This window comes from Triturus cristatus, chromosome 7 (assembly GCF_964204655.1).
Source record: "Triturus cristatus chromosome 7, aTriCri1.1, whole genome shotgun sequence".
NCBI classification, from domain to species: Eukaryota; Metazoa; Chordata; class Amphibia; order Caudata; family Salamandridae; genus Triturus; species Triturus cristatus.
The window spans coordinates 613,022,555-613,036,013 of record NC_140590.1 but is presented as its reverse complement, the minus strand read 5'-3'; positions in this window follow the sequence as shown (position 1 = coordinate 613,036,013).

Here is a 13,459-nt window from a genome sequence, read left to right as displayed (position 1 = left end):
GTACACGGTCGGTTTGCTGTATGGGAATTCTGTCATCCTTCATCATGGCCAATGGAGAGGGCAAGGGTATTTACTTGTGTTGGTGCACGCGATTACTGGCCGACCAACCCTCCGATCATGCCGAAGCAGAGGAGTTGTTCTGTGCGGCAATCATATTTATAAAAAGAGCTCTAAAGGTTCCGGGTCAGGTGAGAAGCCCAAGTGGATGCTGGGACGTGTGTACCACTCATACGGTCAAGTGCGTCATCTTGGAAGGGTACCCGGAATGAGGCTCATGGTGGAAAAGAATAGGAATAGTAATGTAAGGGGGAAAAAACGAAGTGGGTCAACGTATTTAACTCATCAATGTGACAGACTGGGTGGACTAGTCAGATAAAGGGAGTGTCAATAACCCAAAAGGGTCGCCGGCCCTCATGGAGAGTGCAAAGGGCATATGAGGAGAGGATCAGTAACTGAGTGCACCATACTGGAGCTATATTTACTGAGGGCGCAATCTTGGAGCTCTAACCAGGGATGTACGGTATTCCCAGCAGTGGGCAGAGATGGGTGTGGCCCAGGTGGCAGGCAAGAAAGTAAGTACCCACAACCCAAATTGAAGGGCGGTGCTACATGGTGTAGGCAATTAGATAGCTGTAGTGTAAAAGAGGGGGTACTGGTCCCCAAGGGGGTGGGGGATGTCACTGTTTTACCTTGCAGTTTGTGTGGGATGTTTGGGTCCATGTGCTCGTGGTACTCAGATGGATTTCTTTTGAGGGTTTTGTTATGTGGCAAGCACTGCATGAACCACAGGGAAAATGTCCCTTAACTGGGGGAAGACCCCAGAGAGGATGCTGGGGTGTCGTATTGTGTTTTTTGGGCCTAGTGTGCACAATAGTATCCCTTAGGTTGGAAGTGCGTTTAAAGGCGAAGTGTGTTACTGCCGTGACAGACTACTGTTGTGCAGTATGGGCCAATGCTTTTTGTTGATTCGCTGAGTAGAGTTAGGAGTGAAAGAGGTGACAGATGTCAAAACTGAGCTGGAATGGTGTGCATCGCTCGGTGGCTCCTACACTTGATGTGCGGCTGTGGGCAGACCATTACTTGCCCTCTGCCAACACACTAACCCCCCCCCCACCCACCAGTGTGGCGGGAAGAAGTTGCCAATGGACATCTAGTGGATTTCATGATAAACCTTCCCGGCTACCCAGCTCTTCTTGGGCAGGGTGTGAGCTTGGGCCTTCTGGTAGCCACGGGGGATGATTCCCTTCTTAGCTACTCTGTTTGTGGGTTTGTATGTGTCAGATGGGGAACTGATATTCAGCTCATCTGGGGAGCCCAGGTGGGTTAGGTTTGTGAGGATTGTTTTTTGACCTTCTGTTTGATTGTTCTCGCCCTTTGTTGCCACTCAGCTCAACATCCACTTCACCCTCTACTGGTTGCCACCACCCAACTCCTGTGACAGCTCACTTCCCCCCCCTTAATTTAGATGCCACCTGTTAAATGCTTAACCTGGAATACTAGGGGGCTCAGTAATAGGCGCAAGGCTTGCAATGTGTTATCATATCTTCGGCGCCGTAATATCGACATCTTCCTGCTCCAAGAGCTGCATTTAACAGAAGAGACCCAGTCACGCCTAAGAGCTGGATGGGTCGCTGAACGGCATGTGGCCTACTACTCTAACTATGCTAGAGTGTTGGCGTGTTGATCTGCAAGTGCATTCCGTGGCAGACATGCAGCACGCTGTGTGATAAGCAGGGGAGGATATGGGATACTGTCAGGCACACTGTAGGGGCACCCCATGATTTTAATCTCCATCTATGGCCCTAATGTAGATGATCCCTTTTTCTTCGTGGAGATCTGTCGAGTAGCTGGGTCTATGGGACTGGTGGCTGTATTGTGGGGTGGGGATTTCAATGTGGTGCTGGACAGGGCAGGTGACTCCATTCTCCCAAACCCGAATGCAGCTGCTCAGCTGAGTAGCATAATAACTGATAATAACCTTCACATAAATATGGTGCTCCCGTCATGCACATAGCGCAGAAGGCACACATAATGTCCACAAATAATACATAGTCAAGAATTGACCATTGGTTGGCAACTACAGACATGGTCACCTGGACTAATAACGTTATGCATCTCCTGTGGACAGTGTCTGACCAGGCCCACCCCCCACCCCGAGTACATATCGCACAAATTCACATGGCGGCTCCCTGCTGGTGCCCTCCGAGACCGGGTGTTCCGGAGGGAGGTAAGAGCGGCTATTATTGAGTATTATGAATATATTACAAAGCCTGCAACATTACCCTTCACTCAGTGGGAGGCGTTCAAGATGGTAATCCGTGGGGTCTGTTTTCCTAAGCAGGTTGGTGTGCTTAGGATTTGTGGAGGGAGTTGGAGCAGCTGGAGATGGAGATGCGTGACTTGGAACTCCAATATTTTGAAGTGTGTAGCGACATCACCCTGAGTTCATTTGTAGTAAGTTTCTTGAGTATGATGAAACAACACTTCGGGAACTTAACTATCTAGAGTGGGAGGGCTGAACCGGACGCTATAGCCAGGGGGACAGGGTGGGCAAATCTCTACCCAGTATGCTACACAAGCCCTGGGCAAGTGAATACTTTGCAGGGCTTATAAATGATCAGCAGAATCTACATGCTGGCGCGGAGTCTATTCAGCCCATTATGAACTCATTTTACTCTGACCCGTATAAATCCTTTCAGCTTTAGCCCTCACCCCCAGACCTAGTTTCCTATTTGGACTTGGTGCAGCTGCTTTAGTTGGATAAGGGACATCATTGATTCCTCAACAAACCCTTCATGTTAGAGAAAATAATCTAGGTTACTGGGAGTCTGCCGGGAGATGAGGCCCCTGGCCTGAACAGCCTTACCACTGCCTTTTATAAGGAATACTTCCCCAACTTCTGAATATGTATGATGAGTCCTTAGTGAATGGAATGCTCCCTCCATCATTCCCTCTGGGTAGCTCTTATTGTTATCTTTCTGAAGCCAGATAAGGATCCCCAGAGCTGCAAATCCTATAGACTTCTCTCAGTGATCAATGTAGACAAGATATTTGCCAAATTGATTGTATCACGTATTCTCCCCCTCCTTCCGATCATCATTTACCCAGACCAATCCGGCTCTGTCCCCGGTCGTTCAACACCTCACAACCTGTGCACTTTCTTTGCCTTAACCCATACAGTTGACCACGGCCTTGGTGCAGCTGTAGTAGTTTTAGATGTAACTAAGGCATTTGAATCGGTGGAATGGCCCTACCTTTTCCACTTATTGATGCCCCTTGGTATTGGAGATACGTTCATAAGGCGAATCAAGCTTCTTTACGCCCAGCCCATTTCCTGGCTGCGGGCCAATGGGATAATAACTACCCATTTCACGATCTTTCAGGGCACTCTGCGGGGTTGCCCCATCACCTATATTATTTGCGATCGCGATGAAATCGGTAGCAGCATCACTCCCACCGCGGGTTGGCATTCACTCATTTTAGGATCCTTGTCTCGATGTATATGGATGACATCACTCTGTACATAAGGGAGACCCCAGGTTAATCAAGATCAGCTCATTAGGAAATTCACTTGATTCTGAGGCATCGCGGGCATTACTATCAACTGGGCTAAATCAATAATATCCCCTCTATCGTCTCCAATGTGGAGCTTTGAATCAGAGTTCCCCTCGATGTGGGCGCAGGACCCAGACTGGTACCAGGGAGTCTGGCTTAGTTGGGACCTATATGAATTGTTGAGGACAACCTATGGCAGACTGATGACTTCGTTAGAGGATCATGTGGCGGCGTGGACAAAACTCCTGCTGTCCCTCACTGAGAGACTAGCTGTGGCCAAGATGGGGGTGCGTCTCAAATTCTTGTACATATTTATCCATTTGCGAATCCCACTTTCAGCGTATTTACAGACTTAGGTCCCACCTTGTTAGACCTGGCCCTTTTTGCAGGTTTATCCCCAAACCTTTTGCCTCCTATTTTTCTGACCCTCTTTTGTTGGCTATAGGATTCTGGGCACTTTACCACTGCTGATCAGTGCTGAAGTGCATATGCTCTCTGTGTAAATTATGAATATTAATGGCTATCCATTATTGGCATATTTGAGTTACTGGTAAGTCCCTACTAAAGTGCACTGAATGTGCCCAGGCCTGTAATTCAAATGCTATTAGTGGGCTTGCAGCACTGGTTGTGCCACCCGCACGAGTAGCCCTGTGAATGTGTCTCAGACCTATCATTGTAGTGTTTGTGGGTGCAGTTTTAAACTGCCATGTCATAACACTGGCATGGGCAGGCAAACAACCCTGAGTGGTGTGGGAGATATTGGCACATCCATTTGCGCAGGGTGATCTGGTAGCTCCAGTTATGGACCTTTATTTCTTCAGCACGCAATCACAATTTACAACTGGCTCTACCTCACCCACACGGTATCTGAGCATGACAATATTGTCCCCTGCCCATTGCAGTTGGCTTTATTCCTGCCTCCTAGGTGGCCGCGGGGTCAGATAGACATGGTGGCTTGCACTGTTTGGGCGTGGGGCAAGCTGCGACGAAAGGCACGCCTAGATCACATATTCACTCTGTCCATGCCCATTGCGGCCACCCGTTGATACCTGTGACAATGAATGCAGGCGGCTGTGGCTGACTACGTCAATCACAATTAACAACTTTTGGAGCCGTATATCTGTAGGATACCTTTGTTACCCCGCAACAGGCACTCCAAGGCTCTGCTGTCTCACTCCTAGACATTGTGACCTATTATCAGCTGCAAGCTCTCCATGACACCTCCTCGGAGGCCCTCCAACACTCACTGTTCTGGAAGAGATACTCACTAAAACTGTCGCCCCACAGGCTGGTCACTCGTATCTATACAGGAGTGCAGGAGACAGCGCCGCTCCGTACACCCTCAGCACGACAGGTATGGTCTGCTGTCCTAAATATGCCCATCAGTGATTAGCAATGGAAGTACTGCTACTCCCAGTCCAGGGCTCTATCACCGAACTATAGATTCTGGCAAATTCACTGTAAATACTTGCATAGAGTATACCGCACACCTGAGCAGATGTATTGGATGGTCCTGGTAACGGATGCAAATTGCGCATGCTGCGTCGGGTGCAGATTTTTTACAGTTGGTGTGGGATTGCCCTGGCGTTAGGCGCGTATGGTTAGACATTTTTGATGATCTCACACAGATCACAGGTTTTCAGCCCAAGCACTCACCACATTTTGCGCAATTAGGTTATGTTAAGGAGATTTCACCAGAGGTGTGGAAGCTAACTGTGATCTTACTGCTGCTAGCTAAACGTAGGGTGGTGATCTATTAGGACAGGAAGCCGGCCCCCGGAGGGTGCGGTGGCATCAGGATGCTGTGTACTGTCAGGAGCAATTGGACGCATATTAGGAACTGATGCCTGCCCACTCTTGTCTTAAGGATATCTGGTTCTCCTTTGTGGCATTCCTGTGAACACAGGTGATTACTGGAGATGAAGCAGAGGCCAGCAACCCCAGAGAGGCACCCTTAGCCCCCCCCCCCCTTAACATAAGTTAGTGGAGGTGTTGATCTCCCCCTGCGGGCGTTTGCCGGACCACTAAGCAGGCTGTGTCTGCATTGGAGGTATCCCCCCTACGCTATGCCTTTATTTGCTTGCCTTTATTGGGCTGTGAGGCACCTTTAGAAATGGATGAAATGGTGAAGGATACTGTGCTGGACAGTAGTATATCCTCTGAACATAATCCCTGCTGAGTAGTGGTTTGCTTTCACCACTCTCTCCCCCTTTCCCCTTTCCTTCCTTGCTTCACTCTATACAATTTCGATTAATGTTTATTATTGAATTACTCATCCCCCGTTTGCAGTTCTATCATTATTGTGTTGTATGTTCACTGAAAGATTTAAAAAAAAAAAAAAAAAGCTGTTTCGGAGTATAGCCAATCTCAATAGGAAAAAGGGAAGGCAACTTTATTTTCGTCAAAGTCCAACTTGCTAAAAACAATAGCCATGGTCAAACAACGCACTTAATAATTTGCAGCATCTATATCCATACTAACCCATCATTCCAGAAGAGAACAATAGACGTTCTTCTCCCAGCATTATGGCTGGAATATGGGAACGATATATGGCTAATTGCCGCAGATATTAATGGCAACTTATTTGATATCAGTCCTGACCCACAATGGCTGAACAGTGATAACTACTATTGGAACATTCCACCAAAACTCATGTAATTTCAAATGAAGGATGAATGTGAATCTCTCGAAATTTTCTTAAGTTTGAATGCTAAATGGGAGAAGACCGATTGATCATCCTGCGGCCTACTAGCACATTTCTTAGATTACATGTGGACTTCAATCATGCATTTCCACCAGATCAGAGTTTCAAAGCTTCTCCATCGTTAGGAAGTGATAATGCATTGCTGGAATGTATTCTGGACTTACAAAACATTAAATCTCTCCCTACAAACCTTACTGGAGAGTTAGACTCCATTAAACTATAGTTTGTAAAATTAAATGGCAGTTGGAGTTATGCAAGCAGGTGACCACTTGGCCGGAGCAAAGCTTGATTTTACTGGCCCCTGACAACCAACTGTAGATTATGAATACAAAAAGATGGTCGGAAGTGGTAACAACCCTTCACCGGCTAGCCGAATCCTTGCCAACTGCTCCCTTGGGAATCCTAGAGGGAGAAGCTTTAAAAGACGTTGCAAAAGAAATCAAATAATTGAAGAAACGTTTATACAAGGCCTTAAAAGTCAGGTGTCAAAACAGTTTTGAGTTTTCCTACAAAAAGGAATCTATTTAATATCTAACGGCTAAGTATCGGAAAAAACTGTGGGAAAAGAAGAGGTACGGTGATGGGTAAAAAAGTGGGTAAAGATTCATATGGCCATTAAATTGAACACCCCTGCCAGGTTTTGGCATATAATCGAGTCCCTAACTTGAAGGCCAAGCAATACTCAATGTAATATTTCAGCCTCAGGATGGGTGAAGCAAATAGAATGCCTTTATAGGAATAAGGCCTCAAGCAATGGTCAAATTATTGGTGAGCATTCTAACGACGAGTCCTCAAACTGTTTAATGTCAATGAACAATGAAAGGGTGGAAAAAGTGATTCTTTCAATATAAAGTCCGGTGCCCCTGGCCCCAACGGCCTGCCAGCAGCCATTTTTAAATGACACACTACCAATGGGCAGCCATTTTTAGGTCGAGCATACTTTAGTATATACTTATATGTATATGTAATTTGTGGGCTCTGGAGATCAGCTCTAGGACTTGTCTGCTTAGGGACTTTTTTTTCTGTACAACTGCCTCTATTTATCTGTCTTGATAGAAAACGACCATTAGAGGTCAGTAAAATACCAGAATTGCTTTCTGCTTGTTCAACTGCCTCTATTTAACTGTCTTGATAGAAAATGACCAGTAGAGGTCAGTAAAATACCAGAATTGCTTTCTGCTGTGGGACTTTCTTTTTTACATTTTTCTGGCAACTGTCTCTATTTAACTTTCTTGATAAAAAAACAACCAGCAGAGGTCAGTAAAATACCAGAATCACTTTAGCATACTCTAGATTCCAGTCCATAGAAATTGTCTTCCACGAGCACCAGTAGACAATAATATTTTTTTCAAATCTTGTATTTTCAGTGATTTGACCATGAAGGCCCTGATTTTATATTAAAAACAGAGCTTTGGACTATACCATTTCCTGCTGCAAGGCAATATTTCTCTCCTTGTGTTCCCATACCGGCTGTGTCACTCAGTGTGGTGCTTACTTTCCCTGCATGTTAAAGAACAGTAGATGTTTCAGCATCCAGGCTAATGTGCTGCATAGCTAAATACATATAAGGTCCCAAAGGCGAGAAAAATTGCTTTGCAAATGCTTGTTAATTCCCTTATTCAATCAATGCCTCTTTAGTAACATTATAAGAGAAAGCAGGAGAGGGTCCATGTAGGTCCCTATCCATAAAAAGAGGGACCACAATCTCCCATCAGACGTTAAGCTCATCACACTGTTGGACGTACAGGGGAAATGTTTTGCAAAACTTCTCAACAAAGAGCTGGAAAGGTAGGACCAGGAGAAGCAACTAATTCCATTTTTCCAGATAGGGTTTAAAAAAGGGATCAGCATTGAGGGTACTTTTTTTGCCTCACCACACTGATTGGAGATTCAATGGAAAAAATCAGAAACAACTGTATACAGCATTCATTGACTTTGCCACTACCTTTGGCAGTGTGGCGAGAAACATCTTGTGGAAGAGATGACAGAAATGGGGCATTCCACCCAACCTCTTAAATGCAATAACTGATCTTTACACTGACACGTGGGTGAAGGTTAGAGTTTTACCAACATGGGCAACCTCAAAAAAGATTGCCACTAACAGAGGCTTGAAACAAAGCAGTATCCCTGCACCACTATTGTTCAATCTTTACCTAGCAGATCTGCCTGCAGCCCTGGCTTCAGACTCAGCTTTTCAACCTTAATTTGCCGGCCAGAAAATTCAGGTGCTGCAATCTGCTAATGAAACTGTTCTTTTGGACCAAACATGAGTGGGGCTGCAAAGATCATTTGATACACTTGGGCTGTTTTGCCAAGAAAATGGAATTGAAATAAACATTGCTAAAACCAAGTTGGTGATCTTTGTTCGAAAGCTAATTAAAAAGTGTTCTGCGGCCTTAAAGAATGTGAAGGTTGAGAAATCGTCAGCATACAAGTACTTGGGGTATATGGGTGGATGAAAGAAGGTGTGAGCTCATCCACGTAAATGCCCTAAAAAACATCTCTTGATCATCTAACTGGAGTTTTCCAAAAGAATATAAGAATTTGGCCTGCCCAGGAATAAGTGCAGTAAGGAGAATAATCATCAGCAAACTAGCACACAAATTATTATATGGCACGCCAAGCAAACTTGCCGCTTGGCTGGACAGGGAACAGTCCATCTGTTACCAACAAATTTTCCATCTGCCTTCAGACATCGGGTTAGCTCAAATTTGACTGGACTAAATCTTATGCTTATGGCTAGATTTCTGCAGCAAAGTGAAGACAGCCCACAATGGATCTCTTAAGAGCCTCATATGGCGAGAAATAAAGCGTGAACTTTCCACTAGGAACATTTGCCTGAAGCACGCATAAGACTATCTTGATGCGAAGGATCTGTGGGATGCCTCTCTTCCAACCCCAAATTACATGGTGAGGGCACTCACCAAGCAGGCAAAATCATTCCTGGCCCGGCTGATTTAGATGAACTCGCAAAATGCCTACATGGTAGCTGGGTGCGCAAACTTTCTGACCCATTGTGACTCCCTACATACTTAAATTTGTCTCTTTTGAAGCTGCAGAAACACCAGCTGATGCGACTACGACTTGATCTGATTCCGTTAAAAGGCTATAGATATGGTAGACTGAAGGGACTTATGGACTATGCATGTCGTTTCTGTATATATGCTACAGAATCACTAATGCACATTGTGTGCATCTGTGGAAAGCTTTTCTACGCCCAAAATATTTTGGTTAAGGCTCATGTTTAGAATCCTTAACATCCATTTGAGGTGCTGGAAACCTGCCTAAAGGGAGAATTTATGCAAATAATGTCAAGATTCTTGCAATTTCTGATGACTGTAACAAGTATCTTGAGGCTTGGGGATGATAATAAACTTTATGAATGAGTCAGTTAGGCTTTAAATTACTGTGGTGTTGCTTTTCAAATATTGATTTTTAGCACTTGAATGACATCCTTCAAACTAACTGGTGGATTGGGCCTTAATTGTATTATTACAAATGCTGTGGTCAATGGAATAGTAGAAGTGCACATTTTAATCTTACAGTGATTTATATCTTATTCTGTAGTAAGTTTTTAATGTTTTAATCTACTTTCAGTTTTCCAGCAGAAAAGGTAGAGCTCAGTATCAAAGCAGACTTTATGCCCAATATTTGAGTGCTTGAACTGTTTCCTGGGGCTTCTTATGGTTGCTGTTTTGCACAGATTAGTGTTGAACTTTTATATGTTATAATTTATACATATGTATATGCACAATAACGTTTTTATTCAATTATGGCAATGATTTTAATTAATTGTGCCAAATAAAATCTATCTAGCTACATCCACGTGTAATAAAAGTAATCCAAGTATCCACTTCCACATGAATGCCATCTTAGGACTCCACTGCATTCGTACTAGTAGAAAAGAGAGTGAATGGTGCCCCTTACTTCTCCACCTGACAACATTGACGAGTCACCTGAAATGATCAGAACTCCTGACAACCAACCACACCAGATCCAAGGTACTTGAACTGTTTACATGGCAGTGCCTGAACACTAACCATACTGTTCCAGAATTGGTGGCACAATAAATATAACCCTTGCCATACTAATAACTCCATGCCTAAAACCACTGAACACCCCATATCTCACGAAACACCAAAATCTGAAAGCCTTCAAGCCTGCATTGTGCAAGACCACATGATCCTAGTGATGTCAATTAGAGCTACCAAAAATTCACACACGCTCCCTTCTACTTGAGGTTATTGTCACCTCTATTGCAAATTACTTTTCTTAGCAGTAAAACATAGTGTGATTAAAATGTGAAAGACTGTCTGCGGAAAGCAGTCCTTTTTCATTCCTCCGCTTTTATTCCAGCAACACTCACAGTTACATATGCTGGGTGGTGGTGGTGAAGAACAGGGGCAGGAAGCACACCGCAAAGACTACTTCCACTGGTTGTTGTGTTCCCAGTCTACTCAATCACCTTGCCCACAAATTCTTTAAAACTCCACCGTCAAGCTGCGAAATTGTTTTTAGGTAGCCTAATATGCCACCTTGATGAGAGGGTAGTCATCATGTATCTAGTGTGTACTTAGGCCAAATAAGAAAAGTACTATAACCCGATCTCAATAATTTACAGTTTTACTTTTGATATGATGATACTCTTGTTTGTACAAGATAAACCCTAAAACTCTCCAAAAGACACCTAGTTTTAAAATCCCTGGTTTGTAATTATACACAATTTGCAACGAGTCATTTTCTATTCTTAACTGTCTTGCTTATTCTTACCAATTGCTTTATATCTCAGCATCTTATCCAGCCTGATGGCAAAGGTACTTTGACATAACCTTCTGAATAAAATTGTTCCAAAGTTTGATTTTAGGAAAATGAGTTTAATGGACAAATCTAAGCCCTGGAAGTGGCATATAGTTCCAATGATTTTCCCAGCTTCAAAGTGTGGTTTTGTCTTTGAGCTGGAATTTCTTGCCCTCCATTATTTTGGAAAAAGTAATGTTTAAAAAAAAATACATCTTAAGAGATATTTTTCTATATGAAACCTACACAAGTATTTACTTTTCTAAATATTGGCACTTTCACACATCAATTTGAGATCCTCATCCTAGAACGATACTTCTGTTTTGGCAAGGCTTTAGGTTGTAAACTGATAACTCATTAGTTTTGTTGCGCTTTGCCATAAAATACTTTGCAAATTGAGAAATGGTATCTGAGCTCTGGCCGAAAAAGGTATTCAGCTCACTCCCTCTTGCATTCCACACCAAACATTGAAAGTTACGTTCTCTGGTCTTCAACTGTGAGTTGCCAGAAATGGGGGGGATCTGGGAATACCCTTTCAGGAGAAGAAATCTGTGCTTGGAAATACAGGGGGAGACACAGAGTGCATGTCGAATTCAGAACTGGGCGAGGCGTTGCCATCCACAGTGACTCAAGCTCCTCGATTAGAAATCTGTCACCTAGGGCATGTGCTCATAAGCTCTCCTAACGACTCAGGTCCAGCCTACAACTTTATTCATAAGAGTGCATTGAATGCCTCCTAAACTGCAATAGGCGAGCAGTAGCAGCTGTTATCATTTCTAAAATAATTCTTCATTTATTTCTCTGTCTCTTGCTACAAGGTCCTTCAGCAATGCCAAGTTTAGTTGCCATCCTTAAATGTTATACCCAGGCTGGCCAAGTCAGCAGTGGTTCTGGCTAGCACATAGCTATATACTACCAACTTACATTCAACAGCTGCTTTGATAGACTCCTGAAGAGCGGAAGCTAACAAAATGTGATTTATTCTTGAGTGCACTTAGTGTATAATAGAGAATCATTTTAGTCTCTAGAGTATGGATGCAACAGTCTCCGACTACTTTACAAACCTAGTACTTTGAGTACAGTCTTACTCAGGGAGGGGCCGAACAGTCTAACATCTATTCATGGGAATGATAGGCCACTCTTCATTGATCCGTATGCTCAGGTCAACACCAACAATTAAATACCCCTCGACAAAACTAGCATGTGGTGAAATAGTTTACAGAATAATGATTCCTGTCTATGGTTAGAGCATTAACTGCGAAGACTGTTAGTTTTATTTAAGCCTCCCTGCGATACCCGATTTAGCTTTTTCTTTGCCATTGCACCTTATATATAAACCAGTGTTGCCTCACTAGAAGAATTTTTGCAATGCTCACAACTTCACCACCACCAGTTGGTCTGTACCACAGGAAGTAATATTCAAAGCTTACATTAGATGAATACACATAGCTTTAGACGTTTATTTTCATGTAAACTATGTGCACTGTGCTAGGGAGCATTTTGATGTGAACAGCAGTACTTACAAGTGAGAAACAAACCATTTACAAAAGAACACACAAATAAGCACATAAGTATTTCCACAAACACACTTCATTGTTACTCTCCCTCCAAGTGTCTTCCAAAGCTTGAATCATGACAAATGTTTAAGCTATCCACATGAGACATATCCTCATAGACTGAATCAAAATGGTAATTACATATATGATCAAAGGTTATCCTAATAAAATGGTAGAGTAATCACCCTCAATGAGGTAAGTTCGACACCTCTCTTAGAATCAACCATTAACAGACTTAGTTCTCATGACATTGATGTTGTGGCCAGAAATAGCTTGCAGCCGTGGACAGAACTACAGTTGACATGCTATAAAGATCAGAAAAGGATAGAAGCAAGTGGACTTGGAAGTAACAAGCAGAGACATTGTAGAAATGGGGCCTGGAATATGGGGAAATTACTGTGCACTCATGATAACAGATCCTAGACTCCTATGGGATAGGAATGGGGAAAAAAAGCAAGCAATGTTTGAATAACCTATGGCGTGAGAACAAGAAGGATATGAGAGAGGAAGAAAAGAAAATTGCCTGATTCTGAAAGATGTTTTCAGATCAGGGCTGATGAAATTTTGCTCTTATAAACGGATACTGCAAATACAGAAATTCAGCCAGTAGGACGAAATTTCTGCACTAAGAAATGTAGGTTTAGGAGCATGTTTTAGGAGTTAAAATGTGGCTGCACTTCCAAAAGCAGGTAGCCACCAGATATTGACAAACACTTTGCTGGCCGTTACAAATTATGGAATCACATACAAATTTCTTGTTAGGGTAGGAGTAAGAGCATTCAAGAAGAGAGTGATTATAAGGGAAGGGGTTCCTTCACAGGAAAAACAAGGAAAAGGTTAAATGTGC